This window comes from Lontra canadensis, unplaced genomic scaffold (genome assembly GCF_010015895.1).
Source record: "Lontra canadensis isolate GAN:19392208 unplaced genomic scaffold, GSC_riverotter_1.0 scaffold49, whole genome shotgun sequence".
Taxonomy (NCBI): Eukaryota; Metazoa; Chordata; class Mammalia; order Carnivora; family Mustelidae; genus Lontra; species Lontra canadensis.
The window spans coordinates 12,688,084-12,714,671 of NW_022631043.1; the positions used below are offsets into that span (position 1 = coordinate 12,688,084).

The 26,588-nt window shown below is 41.7% G+C and overlaps 1 long non-coding RNA gene across 1 annotated transcript; it reads left to right on the plus strand.

Annotated features, from left to right (window-relative positions):
* The first annotated feature begins 2,299 nt into the window (after positions 1 to 2,299).
* LOC116876998 lies at positions 2,300 to 25,988 on the plus strand. Its single transcript, XR_004384508.1, has 3 exons — positions 2,300 to 2,573; positions 5,932 to 5,993; positions 25,826 to 25,988. It is a non-coding gene; the product is annotated as an uncharacterized LOC116876998 (long non-coding RNA).
* The last annotated feature ends 600 nt before the right edge of the window (positions 25,989 to 26,588 follow it).

The window sequence follows — 26,588 nt, forward strand, 5'->3', positions numbered from 1 at the left end:
ACTGACCCAAGGATCCCACAAGCAGACGTGCAAAACACAGTCTCCGTCATTCACTAGACATGGTATCCTGGAACCAAAACTTAACTTTTCTAAGGGTGAGAGAAATGTGAGAGCATTATCTCTATATGTCCATGGGTCCCAGTGGCTTTTTCACCTCAAGGGTTGGGCTTGTACTCCATCAGCCCAGTGAAGAGATCTACTCTATACTGCTTTAGTGACTGTGAAGTCTGTACAGTTTTGTTGCACTTTCATTTATTGTCTATTCTCCACTTAAGAAAGTAAGTTTCCTGAGGGCAGGGGTTTATCTGTTCTGTTTATTGTTCAGGACAGTGCCTGGCATAGAGCAGATGCTCACTGAATATCTTTTGAAAGAAAAAATGAATAATCCTTATAATAATTATCCTCAGGAGTTTGGATGTCTCTCTCTCTCTCTCTCTAATATATATTTGGTATACTAGCAGTAGTAGAGTTTAATAATTAAATATTCTTGAGTTCAATGCCCGGCTCTGCTGTTTGACCTCTCTCCATCAGAGGTCCATCTGTAAGTGGGAGATGATGATAATAATACATCTACATCATAGAGTTTCTGTGAGGATGAAATGAATTAATATAAATACAGTGCTTAAGATAGTGTAGCAAGTGCCATTATAAATATTAGATAATATTAATCTATTTTGTTCTTTAAGTTATAACATGTATATACCTTATTTCTATCTTCCACCTCCTCCACAGTCTTTTTGTACTTTTCAAGTGTATCCAAACTTCAGCAAGGTATTTGTTTACACATTTATTTAGCTAAATGTGTGTGTGTGTATGTGTGTGTTTGAAATCACCCATTATGTAAACGGCTTTGGTTTAGTAAGCAGAATATGCTGGGATATAGTTAATGGAAAATTGTTTTGTGCAACTTGGAAAACAGAAGAATCATAAAAGAATCCTCCAGAGAGACGGTCTGATAAAGGTGTAGCCAATACATTTGCAAGTGTTTATTTTTAAGTAATAACCAGCCACTAATGCAGTGATGGCTCAGAGCAGAACATTGATTTATCCACTGCGAGGTGGGTTGTGTTTCCCTGCTACATTGCCAGCTGTCGTTTTTGATATTAAGCTGCGTTACTTCAATCCAATATCTGTCAATCCAGCTTTCAAAGAAGAAGCTTCGAACAGTGTGGAGGCTTTGTTATTTTAGTGGTTGGGTAATGGAAGTATTTTCATGCTTTGTCTGGTAGAAGCCATTTACTCTTTAGCTGATCTGGAATCTAGCTTGTTATGATGCCCTGTGTAGTCAGATTCCTTAGAAAAATGGTAAGGCTCTTAAATTCTTTCTGAGAAAGCTCTTGGAGTGGCCGTTTTTTCAGGTGCCTTCTGATGCCTCAGACAGAACTCTACTTGGACCTATGCAGATCTCCCCTCTTGTCTGAAAGTCTCGTCCCCTGTGTCAAGGGGGAAGTGTAAGCATTATTCAGTGTAAATAGATCATCATGGAACAAATCCCCAAAGAAACTTTTTAAAAAAGTGTCTAAAAGGTAAAATGAAAAACAAAATCGTCCTATTTGCTTTCTTCTCTTCCCAAAAAACAAAAGCAAAAACAAAAGAACTTAGCTGGATATATAGATACCAAAGGTGATGGTTAGTTAAGCCTCAGTGGAAAATTCTTCCACTCATTCATTCACTTATTCATTTCATATTCATGATTTAAATCATATTCAAATCATATTCATGATATTATGGGCCTGCTATATGTTGAGTATTTTTGCTACATGGCAGAAGTGTGAGGTGACTACAATTATCAGCTGGATGAAAAATACTTTTTTTTTTTTATGGTTTTTTTTTTTTATGGGAAAAATACTTTTTGTCCTTATTTTCCTTATGAAAGCTGAAATTTCAAGGAAAATTTCCCTAAAGAGGTCTCATGTCTCTATTAACAAACCTATATCAAACACTTGCTGTGTGTAAGGAATGGTGCTAGGCACCAGAGTATATGAACGGGATCCTCCAATCTTAATGAGGAGACACATAATATACAGCTCCAAAGCTCTCCTCCAAGGAGTTCCTAAACTGGGATAGACAGAATTCTAAGATGCCCCTTTCCCCTGACGTCCAGCCCTAATCCCCAAAAATGTGAATATGATGAGACATGACACTCATGATTATGATACATTTCATAGCAAAAGGGATTTTTCAGGTGGAGTTAAGCTTACTAATGAGTTGACATTTAACTCAAAATAATTGTCCTGCTGGACCTAGTCTAATCACTTTAAAAGCAGAGTTTTCTTTCACTGAAAGGAAGCAGAGAAAGGCAGAGCGAGAGAGTATGATATAAGGAAGGTTGTTGAGATGGAGAGAGTCAGGGGGCTAGGTCCTAAGAGGAGCCTCAAGATGCTGAGAGTGGTACCTTACTGATAGTCAGCAAGAAAATGGGGACCTCTGTCCTACTACCTAAGGAACTGAATTTGGACAAAACATAAATGAACTCTGGACCCATTCTTCCCAAGAGCTACCATAGTAGCTGGAACCTAGTCTAGGTGACAGCTTTGACTTCAGCTTTGTGAGACCCCACACAAAGAACCCAGGTGAGTCTGTCTGGACTTTTGACCTTCAGTACTATAACATTATAAATGTGTTGTTTTAAGTAGCTAAGTTTGTAGTCTTTATTACACAGCAATAAAAAAAGAATATGTCATTCTTGGTCATTCTGCATTTTTATAGCTAGTTTGTGGTTATGACGTGTGGTTAACACTTCAGTGGGTGTTGAGTAACCTATGTAGTTCTTTATGATTATTAATAAAATTGCCTCCTTATATTTGTACAAACCCTTTTACGAAGTGCTTTCACGTATAGTTTTCTCATTTGATTTTCACAGTTTGTGAAGAATCATTATCTCTTGTGTTAAAGAGGAAGAAAGTGAGCATGGGGCATGTGACTTGCGGAATAACTATCCTAAGTGTAAGAGTGGGCTTTGAATCCAGGCCCTGGCACTTCCATTTTACTTACACTTACTCATCAGAAAACCCTAGGTCACCCCACATAGGTCATTTATCTATCTTGCTTTTCTCTTCATTGTTTCAAGGTCACTGTCATTGCTGTCATCATTCTCTTCCTCCTGCTGCTGCTTATTTACTAAATGCTCATTAACTCCTTAAGTAAAAAATTAAATCGTGTTTTTAAAAGCCAGATCATTTATTGAGTATCTTTTATGTGCCATGGCACTTGCTGTCCAACATAGCAAACAAAATGACAAGTGTCCTCTTGTTTACATACACAGTTATGGAGTCTGGGAAATAGAACCACCAAGAGGACATGCTTCCAAAGCCTGTGAAATATATAAAAAGTAGAAATAGACTTTATTTTCTGGAGTTAACTCACAATATAAGACAACCCAGCAATCTTTTCTGTCCCTCTGTAAGTTTTTGTCTGGCTCTATTGAACTATAATTGACATATGAAATTGTATTAGTTAGTTAAATGTGTACAAAATAATGATTTGCTACATGTCTCTCTTGGGAAATGATTGGCACAATAAGTTTAGTTAACATTCATAACATCTACACAGTGTAATAATTGCAACATAGTCCACATTTTTCCTTGTGATGAGAGATTATAATTTTTAATGATGAAAAATTGTAACATTTTTAAGGCGGTGAGGGGCACAGGGAGAGAGGGAGAGAATCTTAAGCAGGCTCCATGCCCAGCATGGAGCCTGAGACAGGGCTCGAAATCACGACCCTGGGATCATGACCCGAGCTGAAATTAAGAGCTGGATACCTAACCAACTAAGCCACCCAGGTGCCCCCAAATTGTAACTTTCTTCATGATGAGAATTATAACATCGCTAATTTTTTTTTCCTGTGATGAGAACTCTTAAAATCTACTCTCTTAAGAACTTTCAACTATTCAATGCAGTGTTGTTATCTGTAGTCACCATACTCTATAATGGACTCTCAAGCTTATTTATCTTATAACTGGAAGTTTGTACCTTTTCATCACCTTCAGCCATTTTCCCCATTCCCATCCCATCCCCCATCTTACCTCTGGCAATCACCAATCTGTTCTCTGTTTCTATGAGTTCCAGCTTGTTTTTGATTACAGATAAGCGATCCTACCATATTTGTCATTCTCTGTCAGATTTATTTCACTAAGCTTAATGCTCTGAAGGTCCACCTCTGTTGTCATGAATGGCAGAATTTCCTTTTCTGTGGCTGAATAATACACAACAGAGTCTGCATATCACATTTTCTTCATCCTTTCACCCAGCAATGGCTACTTAGGTTGTTTCCATGTCTTGGCTATTATGAATAATGCTGTAGTGAACATGGAGGTGAGATATCTCTCTCTCTTTTTTTAAGGATTTTATTTATTTCTTTGACAAACAGAGATCACAGAGAAGCAGGCAGAGAGAGAGGAGGAAGCAGGCTCCCCGCTGAGCAGAGAGCCCAATGCGGGGCTCTATCCCAGGACTCTGGGATCATGACCTGAGCTGAAGGCAGAGGCTTTAACCCACTGAGCCACCCAGGCACCCTGAGATATCTCTTTAAGAGAGTGATTTCGGTTTGGATTTGTTTTTTGTTTTTGTTGTTGTTGTTTTGTTTTTGTAAAAAAAAAAAAAAAAAATTCTGTGTGATCTTGTCCTTTTCTTTGCAAGAATGGTTTTTGGAGATGTATTCCTATTTCCAGGTTTTTCTTTCAGAAAAATGGTTAAGGCAATTTAATTTGTGCAGGAGAGACTGGAACCTGGGTGACCATAAGATGAGAGACTAAGACTAGAATCCTACCAGTTTCATAAACCAGTAACCCTCCCCAGCCCTCTTGCCACCCTAGCAACCCCTTGAGGGTGGTGGGACAGTGAGCAGGACTTGGGAAGACCAGGGAAACCTGCAATCCCACTCCCCATCACACTACCTTTGTTTCTTTGAATCAATCCAATGATTGGGAGGAAATTAAAGTCTGAAAGTAAATCAAATTTGAAATGGGGCTTTAGCAGCTATCCAGTTGTACCTGTTATCATCTAATCAAACAATTTGGAGTTATATAGTAGGGTGTAACCCGTCTCATGGCATCTGTTGTGTTCTGCCCTATAACAGCTGTTGCTATGGGAATGTAATCACGTGGGGGTGGACATCCCCCCACCAAAGAACATTCTGTGCCTAGCCCATGCTCAAAGGATCTCTGTTGGCAGTCCCAGGGAAGGCTAAAGAGGACATTTTGCGACCTGGGTCGGCTCCGAAAGACTTGGTTAGGAGGGGCTTGGGGGCTTCAATCTGTTGAGACTTGTCTTGAAGCCAATTTTTCATGGCAATGCCCACTGTTTCCCTTGGAGTATAGCAATATCTGGGGTAGGTGAGGCCAACTGCCCTGCATGACCCTCGTTCAGCCATCGCTTTGTAGATCATTGATGACAAGCCAGGATCTCACTGTCTGTAAGTCGGAGGACCCTCTTGGTGTGTAGCTCCTACAACCACTCTGTTGAGCCAGATGGAAGGGACACGGGGGGCAGTAACCTTCATCCTTGCTGGTTGATGAGAAAAGCAAGGCACAGTCCACCAGAGACTCCCAGCTATAGAAGGGATCAACTACAAACAAGGAGAGAGAACCAAAGGACTCTCAGTGTTAGGTGTGCATGTGATAAAGAAAAAAGGAAGAAAAAAGAAAACAACTCCAAATCAAGAAAAAAAAAATCCATTGTGCCAATTTCTCTTCTATCAAGAACAGATTAAAAAAAAAAATCAAAGTCCCATCTGTTCTGTGTCAACATTAGAGATTGTACATTGTGTTTCATCAAAAGTAGGTTTGCCATGGCGGTGGGGGTTATATTTTTGGAACGTGCTTAGAAACCCGGAGTAACTAAACAGAACTTGGCCCTCCAGGCCCTCTCCTGCTGCCTGTGTTTGTGTTATTCTAGCAGTTGATGTTTTTAATTGATTTATCTGACCAGGAGGACCGTGGAAAAAGACAAGCAGGTGAAGGCAGCTGCCTGGGCTTCTGGAACAAACACAGGTAAGGGCCCATGGCTCTCAGCACCACGGCAAGGTTTGCCTGTGTAAATGGGCACTCTGAATTCACAGCAGCAGCCTCACCAGCCCCACAGCCTTGAGGGTTCATGTTTGAGAACCACCAGCTCGATCTGGCCGTGAGTGATGCTGGCATAGAAATTCTGTCCTGGAGCCTTTCTTTGGCGTCTCCTCCCTGAGGTCCCCTTCTGCAGGTCTGCTGATCAGCACAGGCAGGTTTGCCCCTCATTGCCTGGCTTCCAGGCCAGAGGAGAGAAAAATGGATGAGGTAATCTAGAATCACTCTGCTCTTGTGGCTTTCCCTCTGTGCCCCAACCAGTTTGCCCAATGTGGAGTCCACGCCGCTCGGGTGATGCTGAGGATGACAAACCCACTGTGCTCTGATGAAGAGCAAACCGTCCCTCTCAAACTAGATGTCGTGACAAAGTCCTGCAGGAGACCTCTGTTCAAAGGAGAGGCTTTAATGACATCTTCAATTGCATTATTAAAGAATGACAGACATCCAAAAGAGGAAGTGGTGGTTGAGAGGTCACAGCCTGAGTGAAGGGCTGTCCATCACTGAGACCGTGGGTATGCAACACTGGTCTCCGAGGAGGAAACAGGGGTCCAGTTTGCATCAGTAGCCCAAGGACAGAAAAAAGCCAGGAAAATAGGAAGCTTAGAAGATGCACCACGATGGGCCAGGGTGGTCCATATGAAGCCCAATGAAAGAGATCAAAAAGCTCTGCAAGAGAGGCAGCCTAGGTAGCTGCTCCAGACTCATGCAAATACTCCAGGTGGAGAGGGATAAGGCACAGCTGGGTTCAGCAAAGTAGGTGGCTAAGCTGGACCCAGGCACCCTGGTTAAGCAATGGGGCCACATGGCCAAGCTTGTCTAACCTGAGGATTCTTTGTGCACTCTGGCCAATGACCTAGACCAATAAGGTCATCTTAGCAGCAGTGGACATGTCTCAAGTGTCCAGTTATGCAGAACCAGTCTGATAGTACAGTGTGGCTGTGAGAAGAAATGATGGTTGACAGATGAGATATGCATTCTCTCCCCTCTTGTTATTTAGAAACAGAATCAACACCCTCCCCTTCCTCCCTCTTTAGATAGAATAAATATGATGATGGACTCCTACAGCAATTGTTTGGGACCCATCAACTTTTGACCTTCTGCTCATGGGCCAAGTGGGTATTCTGATAATTACTTGGAAAAAGATGAAAGAACTAGAACCATATTTGGAAGTCACGTTGTTGAAGCAGGCATATTTTATAGTTTTACCTCACACACTCTGAGCTTGGTAGTGAAATTTATAGCTGAATTTTAAGAACTATTTTGGGTATAAAACTCCATCTTTAGCATTTTTGAATTGTACTCTCATGTGTTCTATCCTCAAAACATCGGGGAAAGTGTTCTGAGATAATTCTGACCCCCTAGGGAGTAGGTGTGGAATGTCTGACTGCATCCTTCATAGACATCCTTGTGAGGATGACTCCAAAACTCTAGTTGATACGGGTAGAACGTGCTGACCGAAGGCTACTGCAGACCCTCCCCCAGAGAGCACAGTTCTCAGGGAAGAGCCAACACCCACTTACTGAGAAGAAATCTCTAAGGGAATTAAAGGGGCCCCCATTAAGTTTGCATTAGTGAAGGCAATTGAGCTTGAGGTTATATTAAATCAGGCCACCACTGTTAATGCGACTGGCATGGAATGGCCCTAGGTGCCTCATCATGGTTGGGGGGAGAGGGGACGGCGCCAGGAGGAGAGGAGGGAGGGGATGGCACTGGAGAGCTAAAGAGTCCTCACATCAGCTGGTGACCCCTGGACTCTGGGTGCATTCATGTTGGAACAAAGACTATAGGCTCGAAGTGGTTAGGAAAGTGTTATCTCTGGACTGTAACTGGTTCTTTAGGAGAAGAACAATGTCTTTTTATTACTGTCATTATTATTTCCAATCTCTAACACTTAATATTAAGTGTTTATTGAATGACGGAATAAATGGATATTGATTATGCAGTCAGGAAGTCTGGGTTTTAATCCAATCTCCACCATATTGATTTTTAGTCACCCTCTGTCGTTGCCATGACAGTGAGCCTCATACTTTTTTATCTTCCTAAATTTTAATGATCTAATTTACATGTCAGTTTTCTCAAACTAGAGTGTGACCTCTTTAAGGAGAAGGGTGTATCTGTGCCTCACCAGCTCACTGTTCCGCATGGGCTCTGGAGCCAGACTGCTTGGGTTCACATCCTGACTCCTCCACTTACTACTGTGTGAGCTCAAGCAAATTGCTTAATGTCTCTGTGACTTGGAATAAAACTGGATAACAATATTAACAACCTCACAGAGTTATGTGAAAATTAAATGACAAATATTCTTAAAATGCTTGGGACAATGGTGCCTGGGTGGCTCAGTAGTTAAGTGTCTGCCGTAGGCTCAGGTTATGATCCTGCAGTCTTGGGATTTAGCCTATTGTCGGGCTTCTCGCTCAGCAGGGAGTCTGCTTTTCCCTCTGTCCCTCCCCCCATTCATGCACACGCTCTCTCTCTCTCTCTCTCTCTCTCTGTTGCTCTCAAATAAATAAATAAAATCTTAAAAAATACTTGGGATAGTGGTATATGCTCAGGAAATAGGAACAACTGCTATTTTCCTTATTTTCATTGTTGGTTTTATACACACACACACACACACACACACACACACAACATCACTCCATCTCACTGAACCTGTCTTATCTGAAATATAGAAGCTGTAATATAATAATAACAATAATCTGAAGCTTCTTGAGAGGGACAGATGAGACCATGGCTAAGATCCAAAACACCTTTTCAAAAACCATGAAGTATCTTGAAATTCTCTGGCACTGTCATTTCTATTATTAACTGTGGTACAGCTAGAAGAAATGATTTGCTCACAATTCAGAGCTGGAACAGTCGGGGTGCTTCCCTGAGTTGCCAAAATACTGCTTAGCTCTGATGTACGTTGCTGAAGCCTCTGGGATTACTGTGCCTTTTTCAGTATTTACGTTAAGATATAGCCACAGGTATTTCAGCAAAGCACTATGTTTTAATCAAAGCTGCCCTGGCTTGACTGTCCTCATCCTCAGTGCCCTAGCTCAAAGGTCTGGTAACTCTCAGAGCAGCGCTTGATTTCCAAGATGCTGCATAACAACAATCAACCCTTTGAGCTGGATGCCCTCTGCATAGATTTTGCTAGGTGCTGTGAGGAGTATCCAGAGGACAGAGAGAAAAGCCTATACTAGGAGTTAGAACACATAAGCTGGAGGTATAGTATTTACCACTAATGAATTGTTGTGCCCAGACAAGTCCCCTTGACTATTTGTGATTCTGTTTCCATATCTACAAAATAAAACCCATCAGATTATTCCCCAGATTTTTACAGGGTCAATGCTCTTGGAGTCCTGTGCTCTACGGGTAATCTACCGGTTATTGTCTGCCACTATGATGCTGCTCAAGTCGCTATCTTTCTTCAATCTGCAACAGCTTCACTTATCTAGGCCTTTTTCTTGAAACATACAATTTTTGTGCTTCTAATATGACAGTCACTGTACCAGGCACTGAAAACACACATACACACACGGGTGTATACATGCACTAAGTTCCAATGCTTATTGTGTATTATGGCTTAGCACTTTACTGTAGCCTTTATAATAATTCTATGAGGAAGGTATTCTTGTCCTCATTCTGCAGACAGGTGCAGTGAATCTAAGAGTTACCAACTTACCCAATAGCACACTGCTAGTAAGTGGCACAAGCTAAGGTTTAAACCCCATGAATCTGACTCTACCTAGCCATGACATTACATGGTCCCCTATAAAAGATAGGAACACATCAGATCTACCCCAAACTAACCTCATTTATTTTTTGCTAAGGTTATGCAACTAGTGGACATGTGGGAGATGTTGATTCATAGGGTGACTAGGTTTCGCCTGAGGTAGAATACATGATTCGCCTGGATTTGAAGCAGGTTGAAGAGTGCCCCTGTTCAGTGGGAATACTGCCTCTCAATCCAACAGAAGCCTGAAAGGTTTTGTCCCTTTCTTCAACAAGGTTTTAAGTAATGGCATGGATGAGGGTAGTATGAATGGGGCAAATTCATTCTGATGTGAATTTGGAAGGACTGTCAAATCAACCAAGTGACAGAATCATAATGAAAAATGATGTGCCTGTTAAGTACTGATATACACGATCACATTTTTAAACACAACCCTCAGTAGAGCTGCCCTTATCTCCATTTTATTAATGAGCTGACCTAAGTCTAGGGAAGTGACCATCCAAAGATGATACAGCCTGTAAGTGGATTTTTTCCCCCAAACTAAATTTTCTAATTTGGAATAATTATGTATTTATAGAAAGTGTGCAAATAGAGCACCCAACATCCAGATATATACCTTATTGTCAATATCTTTATTTTTAAATATTTTATTTATTTATTTGACAGAGAGAGAGAGAGAGAAATCACAAGTTGGCAGAGAGTCAGGCAGAGAGAGGAGGAAGCAGGCTCCCTGCTGAGCAGAGAGCCTGATGCAGGGCTGGATCCCAGGACCCTGAGATCATGACCTGAGCTGAAGGCAGAGGCTTAACCCACTGAGCCACCCAGGCACCCCTGTCAATATCTTATATTATGGTGGTACATTTGTTGAATTAAGAATATCAGTTTATTATTATTAAATTAAAATCCAGCCTTTACTGTGATTTCAGCATTTTTTTCCCATTAATATTCTTACATTAGGTTCCCAGGGCTACCATTAAAATACTATGAGCTAGGTGGCTTAAAGCAATAGGAATTTATTCTCTCACTGTTTTGGAAGGCCGGAGTCCAAAAGCAAAGGGTTCAGAGAGTGATGCTCTCTCTAAACACTCTAGAGAAGAAAGCTTCTTTGCCTCTTCTAGCATCTGGTGACTGTTGGCAATCTGCAGAGTTCCTTGGTACTGTGGTCTGAATGTTTGTATCCCTTCTAAATCTGTATGTTGAAATCCTAAAACACAATGTGATGGTTTTAGGAGGTGGAGCCTTTGGAAATCAATGTCCTTATAGAAGACGCCCATGAGAGCACTCTTGTTCCTTCCATCATGTAAGGCTTTGGCAAGAAGTCTGAGACCCAGAAGGGCGCCCTCACCTGTCCATGCTGGCACCTGGATCTTGGGCTTCCAGCCTCCAGAACTGTGAGAAATGAATTTCTGTTGCCCGTAAGCCACCCAGTCTGTGGTGTTTCATTAGAGAAACCCGAATGGACTCAGACACTTGGTCTGTAGACACACATCACTTCAACCTCTGCCTGTTTTTACGTGGCCCTCTCCCTTCTGGTCTGCGTCTCTGTGTATAGCCTCTCCCTCCTTTTATAAGGACACGAGTCATACTGGTTTTATGGTCATTCTAATAAAATATGACTGCATCTTGGGGCTCCTGGGTGGTGCAGTTGGTTAAGCATCCAATTTTTGCTTTTGGCTCAAGTCAAGATCTGTGTTGTGAAATCAAGCCCTCCATTGGGCTCTATGCTGGGCATGGAGTCTGCTTGAGATTCTCACTCTCCCTCTACCCCTGTGGCCCCCCCAGGCCCTCCCCTACTGACTCTATCTCTCGAATAAAGAAATAAATCTTTAAAAAAAATATGACTGCATCATAACTTGATTACCTCTGCAAAGAACCTATCCCCAAAGAAGGTCAAATTCTCAGGTACTGGGTAAACATAGATTCTGGAGGGCATGGGTGTGCACTATTCAATCCACTACTGCTCCCTTCCTGTTGCAGCATCTGTTGAGGGTACCACATTGCATTTAGCTATTATGTCCCCTTATTATCCTCTGGTCTATTGCAGTTTCTTAGTTTTTCTTTGTTTTTCATGACCATGAAAATCTTCTTGAAAAGTACTGGCCAGGCTCTCCTGGAGAATGTCTGGGTTTGTCTGATGTTTTTCTCATAATTAGTATGCTGGGTTTTGGAAAGAATACTGTGGAAGTGACATGCCCTTGTGAGCTGGCCTTTAAACTCAGACTCCAGAGCTCAAGTTTTAGTTATAAAACCTGTAGCTATAAAGATAAAACATTCCCGAGACTCTGCTGTTGGCTTACTCATTTGCCTCTCTTTGGGGGGGCTTGCATAACACTGAACATATAAGTGGGGGGCTCAGTAAGTACCCAATAAATTGACTGATGCAGGATCTGCTGACCCCCCCATCCCATCTCAATTATCTTTCTCCAAACATGGAACCTCAGCCTTCCCACTCACATATACATGACAAACCTATCCACATTGCCAATGTTAATTTGTGTTTTTTGAGATCTACCAGTATATCACGTGCTACTATAAACACAGAGTTGAACTTGACCCCTGTCCGGAAGGCTTAATAATCCAAATGGCAGGAAAGCAGAGGTCACCTGCAGGACTTGAGCTGTGTGCAAAGATTCCTTCGCTCGTCATGGCGCAGATGAATTGATAGGAGGGAAAACAAGAACTTGTTCTTTTGCCAAAGGTAGATTATGTGGATTCAAATCCTCTCTTGAATATTAATGATAACCAAACAAAGAAAGCTCTCTTATTAAGCATACTTCAGTCTTCACTTCAGTTTAGAAGTGAAGGGAGAGTTTGTATTTATTAGTGGATTAAAATTCCGGAATTCTTGCCTTGTCATGTACTTGTTTGCTTGCTTATTTATTTATATATTTTCTCATATATTCATTTACTCACCCTGGAATTGGGCGACCTGATGCACTATGGGGTAGCCAGAAAGAGCACATCATTTAGAATTAGCAGAACTTCTTATAAATCTCAGCTCTCTAAAATTACTAGCTATACTGAAAACAGCTAAGACTCAGTTTCTCTAGTTATAATATCACAATGACATATTCCACTGTGGTGCTGTTTTTGCCTACTCAGCATTTGCTCACCCTCCCTGGTGATAGCCCCTCATCTGTCCCCAAGGCACTACCCATCCACCCTTACTGGATGCAGCCTTGCTCCAGGCATCCTGGACTCCTTAAGCCAAGGAGTGGACACATGCTTCAAGCCAGCTTCCTTGTACCCCATCCTGGGAATCTAACTCTCAAAGGGAGTATTATAAGGGAAGAAGTAGAGTGAATTCATTTTGGAAAGGGCATTTAGAGAAGGCTCTCCATGGCTTTCTGCTACCCAGATCCCTTAGGATAACTTCTTTATTTTATTTTATTTTATTTTATTTTATTTTATTTTATTTTATTTTATGCTTTTCTCATGCCAGCTTCTTCACCCTTTTCTTGCATTCTGTGAACCATCTATCCACTTGTGGAAGCCAGAGTTGGTCTCTTTTGCCCACAGCTAAGAACTCTGATGGACATTCCTTTAGCTTCTTCACAGCCCTGCCCAGTTCCAGGAGCTGGAGGTAATTACTCCTCCTTTCAACTCCCACATTAATTTGTTTATCCATTCCCGAGAGCTTACATAGCTTCTTTCCTTGCATTCCCATTATTTTTGTATCAATCTTGTCTAGCCATGAAAGAGTCCAGCTACTGGACTCTTTATGGGGTGAATTGTGTTCTCCCAAAATTCATACATTGAAGTCCTAATCCCCTATACCTCAGAAAGTGAGGATATTTAGAGATGAGGTCTCTAAAAAGATGGTTAAGGTAAAAGTAGGTCCATCAGCTAGGCCTTAATCCAACATGACTGATGTCATTATAAGAAGAGGAGTTTATAGGACACACACACACAGAGGGAAGACTGTGAGGACACAGGGAGAAGATGGTCATCTATGAGCCAAGGAGAGAGGACTTAGAAGAAAGTAACCCTGCCAACACCTTGATCTCAGACTTATAGCTTCCAGAACTGTGAGGAAATATATTTCTGTTCTTTAAGCTAACCAGTCTTTGGTATTTTGTTATGGTAGCCCTAGGACACCAATGTAGCACTCAAGGATAGAGACCCTGGGATGAAACTACCTAGCTTCAAACCTATAGGTAACCACGAACAGGTCACTTAACTGTTCAGTGGCAGTGGTTTTGCTGGTGATGTGGTGGGGGGCAAAGGAGACCATGGAGGAGGACAGCAGGTGTGCTTTGAGACTAGGTCAAGTCTCAGGAAGAAAAGAACTAGCTATGCAGTTTCAACTTCCTTCCAAAAAATCTTTCAACTTCCTTCCAAAAAAACTAGCTATGCAGTTTCAACTTCCTTCCAAATTTCCAGTCACCTCAAGTCATTCTTCTGTGCCTAGAAGTAGTAGAGGGATTGGTCATGTTTTGCTAGTGGAGTTCTATCTACAGAAAGGAGATATCAGCAATGGGAAAGGGGTTCCCTTCTTGACAACGTAATGATTAAGAATTAGAGAAAAGACATTAAGAACAAAAGAGAAATTCTATATGTGTATTTGGACAAGTCACTTCAGCTCCCTAAACCTGTCTCCTAATCTCCAGAATAAGGATAATGATACCCGCATCTTCTAGCATTGTTGGGAGCAGCACATGAGAGAAATGCATCCAGTCAGCAGAAACTTCTCTGTCAATCTAAAAATTCCTTGAGGGTGGGCACTCTGGTTCTATTATCCACCCTATTATCCCCACCTTAAACTTTGGGGTGGATATGTGGTAGGCATTCTGCTTCTATTTTTGGATGACTAAGTGGCAGCTGTTATTAAGATGAAGAGGAGACAGATGGATTACTACTCTGAGCCCGGGTTGCTGTCTGTCGGTTTTATGTGCGAGCAGCATTCTAGTGCAGAGGATAGCAGAGGATGATTTAAGGGTCAGGATTGAGCATATACCCAAATAATGACAAAAAGAAATCTACTTTTCAAAATCTGCGCTTCCTGCATGGATGTTCAACTCTGGAGTGGGTGAGAATTTGTAAACTCATTACAACGAATTGGTCTGTGAACGCTGGAGTGTGTCTATGGGATTAGAGTTGGGAGGCAGTAATGAAATCACCTCCCTACCTGGTCTCTCCCCAGGCCCCCAGCACATACACACATGGCAGCCCATCTGTCATATCACAGTGAACATGAAGACAGAGCTTTATGTGTACAGCTCCTACTCATTGTCTCCCTGCTTCTTATGGGGCAAAAGTCAAGTCCTTATGCCTACACATAAAACCTTTGTGTCAGGCTCCCTGTCCATTTGTTTAGCTCACCACCTCCCTATGCCTCCTGCCCCCAGAACTAGGGCATTATATGCTCAGCCTCCACCCCACTGACATGGATCATATTCTTCCTAGATTTCTCTTTTCCCATGTGTCTGCATGGCAGATGATGGTTCAGTTCCAGGATTGCCTGCTTAGGTGCAGAGGGGCCATGACAGACCCCGTGAGCTCTCTCTGCCAAAGCCCCATTGCACCAGAGCACAATCTGTACCTTTTATCCTATCCTCCCACACTGAGCCTTGAGCTCCTCTGGAGCAGGCTCTGAGGTCTTCATCTTGATGTCCGTGGGTTTCAGCAAATCTGATGAAAGAGTGAATGACTGTTTCTCAGCTGCGGTTAATTGAAGGCTTACTGTGTACCAGGCACCCTGCTGACAATTTCCACCTCCTGAAATGAGGAAAGGAAAAATGAGAGAGGCTAAGTAACTCCTCTAAAACCTTCCAGTAGCAGGACTCGGCCACTGAATTGGTCATATGTCTACTGAGCATTCATCTAATGAGCACCTACTGTTTAATAAACATCTACCATTGTCAGGATTAGTCACTGTAAAGTTTGATGGCTCTAGCGCAAAATTTTTTCAAAAAGTCTTTTCGAATAGCAAGACCCATGGAGAAGGGGTGATGTCTTTTATTCAGAAATGTCAGAAGCCCCAGTCAAAAGCAGCAAAGAGGGAAGGAGAGATAGACTCTCCGGATAGGCACTCCTGATAAGAAGGTTTCTCTGCATTCATTCCCGTAGATGGGAGAGGAGTAGGCCTGACATTCTCAGAAAGGCTCCGAGTACTAAAAAAGGAAACACTTTGACTCTGGAAGTCTGAAATGTGTCCATGAGGTGAGCTTCTGGGTGTTTCTGATGTGAATTGCCCACTTGTCTATGTCCCAGAACCCAAATTTTATAAGTCAGTGGGAAATTTTGCTTTAAACACCCTTATCACCTACAAATACATTTTTGACCATAGCAACCAATGCATGCTGGCAGCATTACCCTGAATTCACTCCTACCCTACTCTTTACACAGAGCACAGCCCTTGTCTGCAGCCCCTCCCCCACCCCCTAACTAACTGCTTCCATCTCTGAGGGGTGTCTGTTTATAACTGATGTGGTTTCACTGTTGATGAAGCATCTTTGGCCTGTATCTTTGCATCCTTGGCATTTAGGGCATTGTTTGGTAGCACCTTCTTTTTTTAGTGATATTAACTAATGATGTGTCTTACAGTCCAGGGAGTCTTAGAATTGCCAAGTTCCATGTGTGCTCAGCCCAGTGCATATCCAGGTCCCATAGGGGAAGTGAAGGAAGCATCTGGAATTTGCATATCTCTGGAAGTCAAATTTCTGCATTGAACATGGCTGTGGGAAGTTGATATAACAAGCTGGCAAGGAGCAAAGGGCTGTACCACCACCTGGTCATTTCACTTACTAGAGATGAGATGCCCCTCTCAGACCCATCCATGGACGGTTTCTGTGTAGAGTTAGGAATGGCTCTGAGGTGCCAGGAGAAAAGATCACCAACAGCAAAAGGCTGATCTTGAGGCATTAAGGAAAGGTTATGTTACATCTTATATTCTCAGTTTAAAATCCAGAGGAAAGTTTTTTTTGTTTTTTTATTTTGTGTTTTTTGTTTGTTTGTTTGTTTGTTGTTTTTTGTTTGTTTGTTTGTTTGTTTGCTGTTTTTGAAAATATCCTTAAAATTGGCATTTGGCAAGTTTTCATTTACTTACGGGGATTGCCCCATACTTCAAAAACTGCTGACCAGGAGTTGAATTGTGGTGGGTGCACTGGTTTCTTCTTTCAAGGAATTTGTTAAATCTTTTGGGGAAAATACACAGGACAGTTCCCTACTCTCTGAAACCTCTTATTCCTAGTAGACCCTGAAGAACTGAGTACTTTTGCCTCTAGGAGCTGAGTAAGGTGTGTGTGTGTGTGTGTGTGTGTGTGTGTGTGTGTGTGACTTAAATGGGACTATGTGTAAATGTGTAAATGCTTACATATATAAGTTCATTTCATCCTCAAACAACCTTTTCTGTGTTATTGTGTCCCAGATTTACATGAGACTTTGGACATTCTGTTGCCCTGTCCCTTTGAGTGTGCCTATTTCAGTACTTTCTGTCCAGAGTGATGCTGCTGTGCAGCTGGGACATGGGAGCTGTCTTGGTTAGGTGCTTCTGGGGATTCTACCCAATGGCAGAGTAGAAGTTCAACATGAGACCTGGGCTTAAGGGCCAGTTCCTTCAAGGATTTATCATTGATGCCAAGCAGATTTAAGGTTTACCCATCCAGCCCTTTAATATACAAACAAGCGAGCATGCTAGACACGGAGTCTCCTTTTCACATCTGTGAAATCTGGAAAGTTCCATGTGCCCTTTCTGAGCTAAGGTTACTGCCAGGAGTAAATGTAGAAATCCTTTGAAGAAGATGAAGAATGTCAGATGTGAGGTGTTTTAATAATTAACAAAGCTTTAAACACACATAAAAAGGTTGTGTGACAACAGCAAATACTAAACTATGCAGTACCACCAGGTAATAACGCTGGGCAAATTCCAACATGAGATACAATTATCTCCCCCTCTAATTTGTCCATTTTGCTGTCATTAGAATAATCTCTCTTTTAAGGCAAAAGCCTGTAATGGACGCCACTTTGCCTATTTAAGTCAGTTCTAATAATGACAAAAACCACACCTGGACTTTAGAGAGAACCTACTTTGTACCTGGCACTTTTGCCTTGGCTCAGAGCACAGTGACACCTCTTGGTCGAATGTCAACCAAGTTACTTAAACTCCATGAGTCTCAGTTTTCTCACCTCTCAAATGGGGATAGAAGTTATATCTGCAGGTCTGCTGCACACTACAGCATGTGCGTGGTACAGGGCGGAGAAGACACCTGATCTAAGGAAACACCATTCATCTCATCAGCATGAGAGACTGGTATATTTATTCCCCAGGTTTCCCAGCAGATGCCAACAGAATGTCTTCTTCTAACAGAATAGTTTATTATGACAATTTTCCAACAGATGGGAGTAAAATAAAAGGAGGCTTTTACTGCTTTATACACAAGCTCCAAAGAGACAAGGAGCAACCTCAACTACCTAACTCGAGGGTTGTTACGAGCATTGATTGCATAAATATATAAAAAGCACAGAGAACAGTGTTAGGAGAAAAACGTAAGAAGAATCCAAAGTGGCACTAATTATAAATTATCTGCATCCTCTGGAGTAATCACCTTTATTCCTCATCACAACTGCAAAAGGAAATACTATTTCAAACACTGTTTTACAAATAAAATTAGCGAAGGGTAGAGAGATCAAACAATATCTTAAATTTCAACAAGGTAGCAAGGGGCTGAGTTTGGCCACTGATTGCTGAATGAATTTATTCTGTGTGTGCCAAGGGGAATCCTGCCCCCGACATTGGCCTGAGCTGTGCCCCCTCCCCACCCATGGTTTCCTCATCTCTACACAGTGCATGGAAGACAGTGTCACCAGGGTCATGGTGGTCACGCACGGCCCCCTGGAGCTTCCACCTAATTTGTCCTCCACCACAGTGACCTGCCTTATTAACCTGTATTAAGGTTACCACTCTGCTCAAAACCTTGCAATGGGCCCCCATTTCATAGAATTAAATTCCAGGTTTGATCATAGCTTTCAAGTCCTTACAGGGTCTTGTCAATTGAATCCCTCTCTGTTTTCCTTTCCTTGCTGTTTTTATCTTCTTAGTGTTAATTAGGTTACTTAATGTATTTGTTTGTCTCCTCCCCACGAGCTTGTAAGCTCCATGAGTCTGGAGACCTCATTTTTTTGCTTACTGCCCTATTGCTCATGCTTGGAAAAGTATGCCTGCCTATAGTAGTCTGCTAGACTTCCATAACAAAATATCACAGACTGGGTGGTTTAAACAATAAACATGTATTTTATCATAGTTTTGGAGGCTAGAAATCCAAGATCAGTGTGCTGTCAGGTTAGGGTTGATGTCTGGTAGAAACCCTCTTCCTGATTTGCAGACAGCCACTTTCTGGGTATGTCCTCACATGGCATTTCTTCGTGTGTGTAGACAGTGGAGAGATTGAGTGATGTCTGGCTTCTCTTTCTCTTCTTAGAAGGACACCAAACCCTTTGGATTAAGACTCCATACTTATGACCTCACTTAACCTTTATTATCTCATTGTAGGCCCTATTTCCAAGTACAGTCACACTGAAGGTTAGCTTTGGTATCTGAATGGGGGAAAAACAATTCAGTCCATAACACTGGCAAATAGTGTGTTTTTAATATTTAAGGAGCTAGATTGTTTTCTTTATATCCTCTTCCATGTTATACCTTCTGCATTGTTTTTAAATGCTTTGCTATCATTCAGAAGTCTCTACAGATTGATATAAGAATTTTTTCTACTCTATAATGTGATAGAATTATTGAAATACTGGGGGGACTTCATTCCAGGTGTCCTTGCATCAATCATCCTAGACTTCTGGGGCACTGGAAGAGCAAGATCATCTTTCTAAAGTATATACTGAGGCATTAATACCCAACTTACAACCAGAAATGTGTGGTGTCACCAAAATGTTGAGCATGAGGGAGATGAGAAGACCATGCAATTTATCTACATCATACTTAGTAGAAGGGGTAATTAGGAGGTTTTATATTGAGCAAGAGAACGTGCATTTGGGAATAGGTGTGTATTTATGGATAAAAGTGGGAGAATACATAGGTTGAGAATATAAGGAGGCTAAAAAAAAAATCTAATATTAGAAATTTCATGTGGTTTGATCTTATGTATATGGGTGGACATAAGTGTCAGTGGCATAAGCGTGGGTATATGGATTTCTGTGTAGATGAGTGTGTTATGTGTTGGGGAGTGTGGGTTGTACGGATGGAATGTATACTTAACATGTGTGCAGGGAATAGGGCATGTATGTGGATGCAGGTTATAGGTGTATGTGGTAGGGAAATCAAGGACGGTTTCTTGGCAGAGTCGATGTTGAAGCTTCAAGGGAAAGGACAATTAGAGTTAGGCAGGTGGACTGGCAAAAAGGGTGGAGAGAATGTTCCCACCAAGAGAACTAGGATTCCACCAATGACCAGGGATAGATGTATACATTACCATGACTAGATTATAAAGAGATGGGGATATGGGACAGTCAGAGGAGTGACCTCAGAAGAGAAATATAGCAGAGGATGGGGGGTCCTGTGAGCCACAGCAAGGAACTTGGGCTTTGTCCAAAAGGTGAGAAGACCAGGGATCATTCACATATTTTGCATGGAATCTACTTAACAGGTTGGGTTGTTGCAAATGGGAGCAGGAAGAGGTTGTGAAATTATATTAGGTTTCAAGAGAATGTTTGCCCTGGGCTAAGAGTAGCCTTCATCTTTTCTTGCTAGTGTTGTTAGAGGCCTTGATCCAAAGCAGGCAGGGGTCCAAGTGGAGAGAAGCAGGAAACAGCAGACTTCTGTTGAATCTGAAGATCCTGGGGGGTTCTTTTGAGCTGTGGAGGCACAGACTCCCCCATCTGAGGGGTCTGCAGAATTCCACAGCGAGGTCTGTGGGTTTTGCACTCATGGCTCCTCTTCCCCACCCATCTGCTATGTGAAGTGCACGCCCCATGCTTACAGAGGGAGTGGAAGGAGAGCTTTCTGTCCTGTTTCTGATAATTGTCATTAATTTGTTTCCTTGTTAATAACAGAAAAATGAACTTGAACAGAGTCCTAGAAGCTGCACATCAAAGCAGCAGAATAAGATGGGAAAGGAGAAAGAAGTGGGTGGGTGCAGGAGGAGAAGGGTGGAAGGAAGAAGTCAGGAGAGTGAGGGAAATAAATCGAGGGTCAGAGATGGAGGGTGAGTGGAGGGAGAAAAGGTCTGCATGACAGAAATTATGTGTATCTGTGCAGCCAGAGGACAGTGGAGACCTGGGAGGAAGGCAAGAGGGAGGATCTACCTGAGGGAACTCAAGTGGCTTGGGTTTTTTCTTCCATTCTGTCCTGAGCTAGGGCCCTAGGGCACCACCTCTCCTCATATGAATGCAAGCTGATTTCACAGCCCCTGGGCCTGCAATGTGGTCGCTCTGGTATTTTTTTCATGGGTTTTCCATCTGCTCCAACCATCACAAATCCAATTTCATATTCGGCATAAGATAAATCAGTTTCAAGAAATATCTTGTCATCATCCAAATCAAAATGCCACATTCAAAATGCTTGATGCCAACTACAAATTGTCAGAAGGGGTTGAAGAAAGAGGAAAAGAGTTTTGCTCTAGACAGGAGGGGTGAAAAGCACATATTCCAATGTGACATAGTGGTTCTGCAGTGTCTAAATCATTCACATGAAGCTGGAAAATTTTTTTAAAAAAGATTGGCCAATCTGTTCTGCTACTAACAGTTTTCTCCCATCACCCACCCTCCTCTCTTCTGGAAGCTTCTAACAGCAAGGGCCACTTCTGAGTACCAGAAAGTTCATTTATTTTGAGTATCTGAAAAAGTGAACCCCATTTGGCCACAATTACTTGGGCTGTTCCACAAGCTCTACTAGAATCTAGGGAGAGAGGATGCTATCTCTACAATCTTGGACCTTTCAGTCATCAAGTCTTCATGAAGGAACCCCGCAGCTCTCTGCAGAGGCAGGCTTATCACTAATAAAAGAAGGCCTAGAAGTGGGGACTGGTAGTCAGCACACAGTCTCTTCACACACATCCATCTTCCCTCCTGAGCTACCTTAAATGCCCTTAGTTTCATTTATGGAATTATTTAAAACCTTAGGGACATGAGTGTCTTGGTGGAAGTGTATATCAGCAAGTTACCAAATAGTCTGTCTTGTATCCTATGGTGCACCACAGGAACAGGAACTGGCAAATTTTGAAAAAAAAAAAAAAATACCTGAAAGTCCTGTGGATGGTTGGCTCCATTCCTTTATGATGGCCACTCCCATTGCCTTTGATTTCCTTAATTCTTGAGCACTTAGTAAATTCACTCAAGCTCTTGAATGTTCAAAGGTGTATTTCCAGAAAATCCAGACTGTGGTTGGTGCTTGGTAGGCACTCCATAAATGTCTGTGGAAAGCATAAATGTATAAAACAAATATTCTTTGTTTGTATTACCAACTCTCCACGTCACCCCCTAAGGTTAAGAATATCACTCTGCTTTGATTTACTATTATATATCTTAACCTTCCTTGTTCTGATAAAACAACCCTTTATCATGTGAGTTCCTTAAATGTAGCAATTCTGTCTTATTTATTTATTCATTATCTTTCTACTCATCTATTTATTTATTTATTTATTTATTTATTTATTTATTTTGGTCTGCACACAACACAGTGTCAGCTTCTGGTAGATGTTTAATAGTCTTGGGTAAATTTTAAGTGAATAAATCAATAATATTTGAGCAATTTGGTGATAACATGAGGATGCTGGATCTGAGTGATAAGGGATTAAATCAGTCAAAGACACTGGAAGACCTCCAAAATTCATATTCATCCTTAGCATAGCCAAAGAGCTGGGACTAGGGTGCAGAGTGACCTCCAAGCAAGCCTTGGCAGGACCAGTGAGTGCTACTAGGGACCTCTTGACCTTACTGACCCCAGCTCTGAAGCTACCAGGCTCTAGGCATAGACAGTTGGAGGTTTCACACTGGGAATTACAACAGATAGATTTCTTAGGTGATTTGACAGTGAGGGACACCAAATTCCTCTCCTGTCCAAAAATCCTTCCCCACCCAGCACTTACAGGAGGAAAAGGTCCACAGAGCCTCTCTCATGTGGGAGAAACAGATTCACAGTTTGGTGCTTTTAGCAGCTCCAATAATAACCATTGGCTATATTGATTAGGTTCTCAGCAGCCAGTAGGGTGGACATTTTCAATGAAGGGAGGGACCAAATCTCCAGAACTCAAGAGTTCTTTCAATTGACTCATTAACTGACCCATTCAAAAAGCTCATTGCATGTCATCTGAGTGCCAGACGCTGTACTAAGTGCTTGGAATACAGTTGTAAACAAAACAGATGTGCTCCATGTCCTCGAGGATTAAAGGCAGGAAACTTAGAGTAGAAATTTGTCAATTCTCTTAAGTATAAATCACTTGGCGGGCTTGTTAAAATAAAGATACCAAAGTCTCACGCCCTCCTCCCCCATTTTTTTTTTTCCTCATCACTTAAATCTGGGCATCTCCATTTCTTTCTTTCTCTCTTTTTTTTAGTATGTGTTTATTTATTTCGGAGAGAGAGAGAGTGGGCATGTGCACTCAAGGGAGAGGGGCAAAGGGGAAGAGAGAATCTCAAGCAGACACTCTGCTGAGCGTCAGAGCCTGATGTAGAGCTTGATCTCACAACCCTGAGATCATGTCCTGAGCTGAAATCAGGAGTTGGAGGCTCAACTGACTGAGCTACCCAGGTGTCCCTGGGCATCTGAATTTCTAACAAGCTTCCCAGCTGATTGTGATTGGGTGGCCCTGGATCACATCCTTAAAAACACTGACTGAGAAGGGAGGACTTATTGTGAAATGGAAGTGGGGGAAGGTAAAAATGAAGGAGGATGTAGCCCCAAGGTGGACCTAGAAATGAAATTTAGTCTGAGCATTTCTGCAGTGATGTATTCCAACCCCATCACTGTATAGATGTGAGGTCTTAAGATGACATGCTATCTTCCCAAAGTCACAAAGATGATGGAGTGAGGAGCAGACCTCTGGCCTTCTGGCTCTTTTCACTATACTTCTCTCCTCCCCTTCACTTATTTCTTAAATTGTGTCCACAACAACCACTAAGGGAGGTTGTTGGAAGGAGTGGTGTGATGTGTGCATAGATCACACAAACTTCTATGGCACTTAAGAAGGACAGAAGACTGAGTATAAATGGTTTCACTTTTTAAAAGCTGCTTTGGGAGTAGTAATAAAACAGTGTTACAATCTCTCAAAATTTCAGTCAACAAAGCTCACTATCTCACTTGATTCTTACAACCTCTACTTACGAAGTAGCACTTTAATGATTGCTGAAGGTCATATGGTGGGAAAGTCTTAGAGATGTGCCTCAAGACCTGGTCTTTTTGCTCAGTGCTTATCTCAGAAGTACAGAAGGCTTCAGGATCTTAAAGAAGAGAGGTCATTGGCAGTCCACCTCCGGGCATCAGCCTGCCAGGCTACTGGCAAGTCATCACTGGGTCAAGCTGGGGAAACAGGGTTATATGGGGGTGTCCACTGCACATTAAGGGATACAGAGAGAAATGAAAACACTTGTGAAGGCTCCTTCTCAAGGTGTGGGATTTCATCTGATCAAGCTTCCATTTGACTTTCCACTGAGCACTGAATAATGACATGTCAGGATTTGAAAATGGCAGAGACTCTCCTCCCAACATGTGCTCTTGAGTGCCGAGTCTAGAGTGTGAAAACACAGCCACGCTTGTTCATTCAAGAGTTGTCAATGTCGCCTTTCATGCTATAACCCCAAAATGGAGTCAGTGCGACAGTACTGTTTGGCTCTTGAATTTGTAAGTATTTACTGTCAGGTCATTTACAGAAAACTTTTCCCAACTCCTGAGCTAGAGAGTTCCAGGTAGCGTATCAATTTGTCATTTTATTCTTAGATAATTTTTACTCAATAAAAAGTGTTTAATACCATTATCTTTCAGTGCTCCTCGGTGATGACCATTTTAATCAAGAATGCAGTGAGAGGGAGGCATGAATTTATCTTTCCAGTTCATGATAAATTGGAATGTTACAAGCATTTGGTCTAGTACTGTTTATCTCTGCAGGAAGGGCGGGAGGATGGCAAGACCTTTCTGTAGGCAGCCAGGTCCTTAGTGTCTTCCTTACCAGCTCTTGCTCTCGGTTTCACTGTTGTACCTTAATTCAAACCCTTGTTCTCTCTTGCTTAGACCAAAGTAGCTTCCCAATTCATTTTTCTCATCAGCTTTACTCTCTACATTTCATTTCCATGCAGATGCCAGAATGATCTACCTAAAACAAAAATTTGATTGTAACAGTCTTTTGCTTGGATCCATTCAACAGCTGCTAATTGGCCTGAGAACATGTACAGTTTTTTAGTGGGGCACACAGGCTTTGCACACGTTGTCCCCGTTTCCCTCTGCAACCTCATCTCCTCCTTCTGTAGAAGTACCGTGCATGCTAACCAATTGTGCCACTGGAACACCTTTGTCTCCTGCCTCTGTTTCTCTGCCCACCCCCCAACACTTCCTTCCTCTTTATTTATGTAGCCTGGATTATTCTCAGCCCTAACGTAGTTACTTCTGCTATAGAAATGGGAGAGATTTTTTTTTCCTGTCTTATCTGACGTGATAACTCTTAGAGTTAATTTTATGTTTCTATGTCTAATGAGCAATAATTATAGTAGTAAAAATAATAATGGCATTTATTGAATCTCTTTGATATGACAATACACCTTGAAGAATACCTAGCAAATTTAGGTTGTCAATATCTCAAAATAAAATCATCTTGACAGATATTCTTCTCAGTCTATAAATGAGAGATGTGAGGTTCAGAGAAGTTGTATAATGTGCCCAAAGTCACAGTGTTGGTAAATGACAGAAGCGGAAGGAGAACTTAAAAGTTTATCTGACTTTGGAACGCAAGCTTTTGCCATAAATCCTGAATCTGTCCACCAACGAATACACTCTCCTTGCATTGGTGGGCTGGTGAATTCAAAAATGGCTGTCGCCTTTGCAGAGTGGACTATGGTTGTGGGAGAGAGGGGGAAAGCCCTGATTTGTGGTGTTTTCCAATTTCAGTGGAGTACGTACTACCGTGGCAAATTTCAAGGCACAGATGTGACATCACAGAATGCAAAGCTGGGAAGAGATACGCACCATTGTATAGAGTCTCCATCACAGATGCAGTAGATGCAAATAAACTCAAGAACACAGATGGTAATAAAGTATAGCAAAATAATTAGGAAATGATGTTTGGAATATTTATTAAACTGTTGTTTTTTAATTATAATTTATTAGATTTTTAAGCTGATGTAATTTAACCATGGGCTCACGAAATTCCTCAAGATTTAACAATCAGCTTTCCTGATCTGGTATGAGCCATCTCTAGCTTCTATGGGAGGTAAAATTGTAGACATATAAAATGACTTCTGCTATTACAATTACAAAATGAAATGTGAACATCTTGTGACAAGTCTGGAGATTAGGAACAAAGGAAGACTAAATTGCATTTTCAATAGCTTCTTCCCATATAAAATAAGTTTAGGGTCAGTTGAACAGTGAGATTCTCTGGCATTTTTAAGAGGATTTAAAAAAGTCTTTAAGTCCTTTTTTAATTTTTTTTTTTTTTTAGATATAACTGACATACAGTACGGTATAACTTTAAGGTGTACAGCATAATGATGTGAGTTACATATATTGCAAAATGATGACCATAGTGAGTTAATAGCCATCATCTCATATAGAAAGATAAAAGGAAAAAGAGGAAAAATGCTTTTTTTCTCTGGGATGAGAACTCTTAGAAGCTGCTATCTCAACAACTTTCAAATCTACCCTAGAGCAG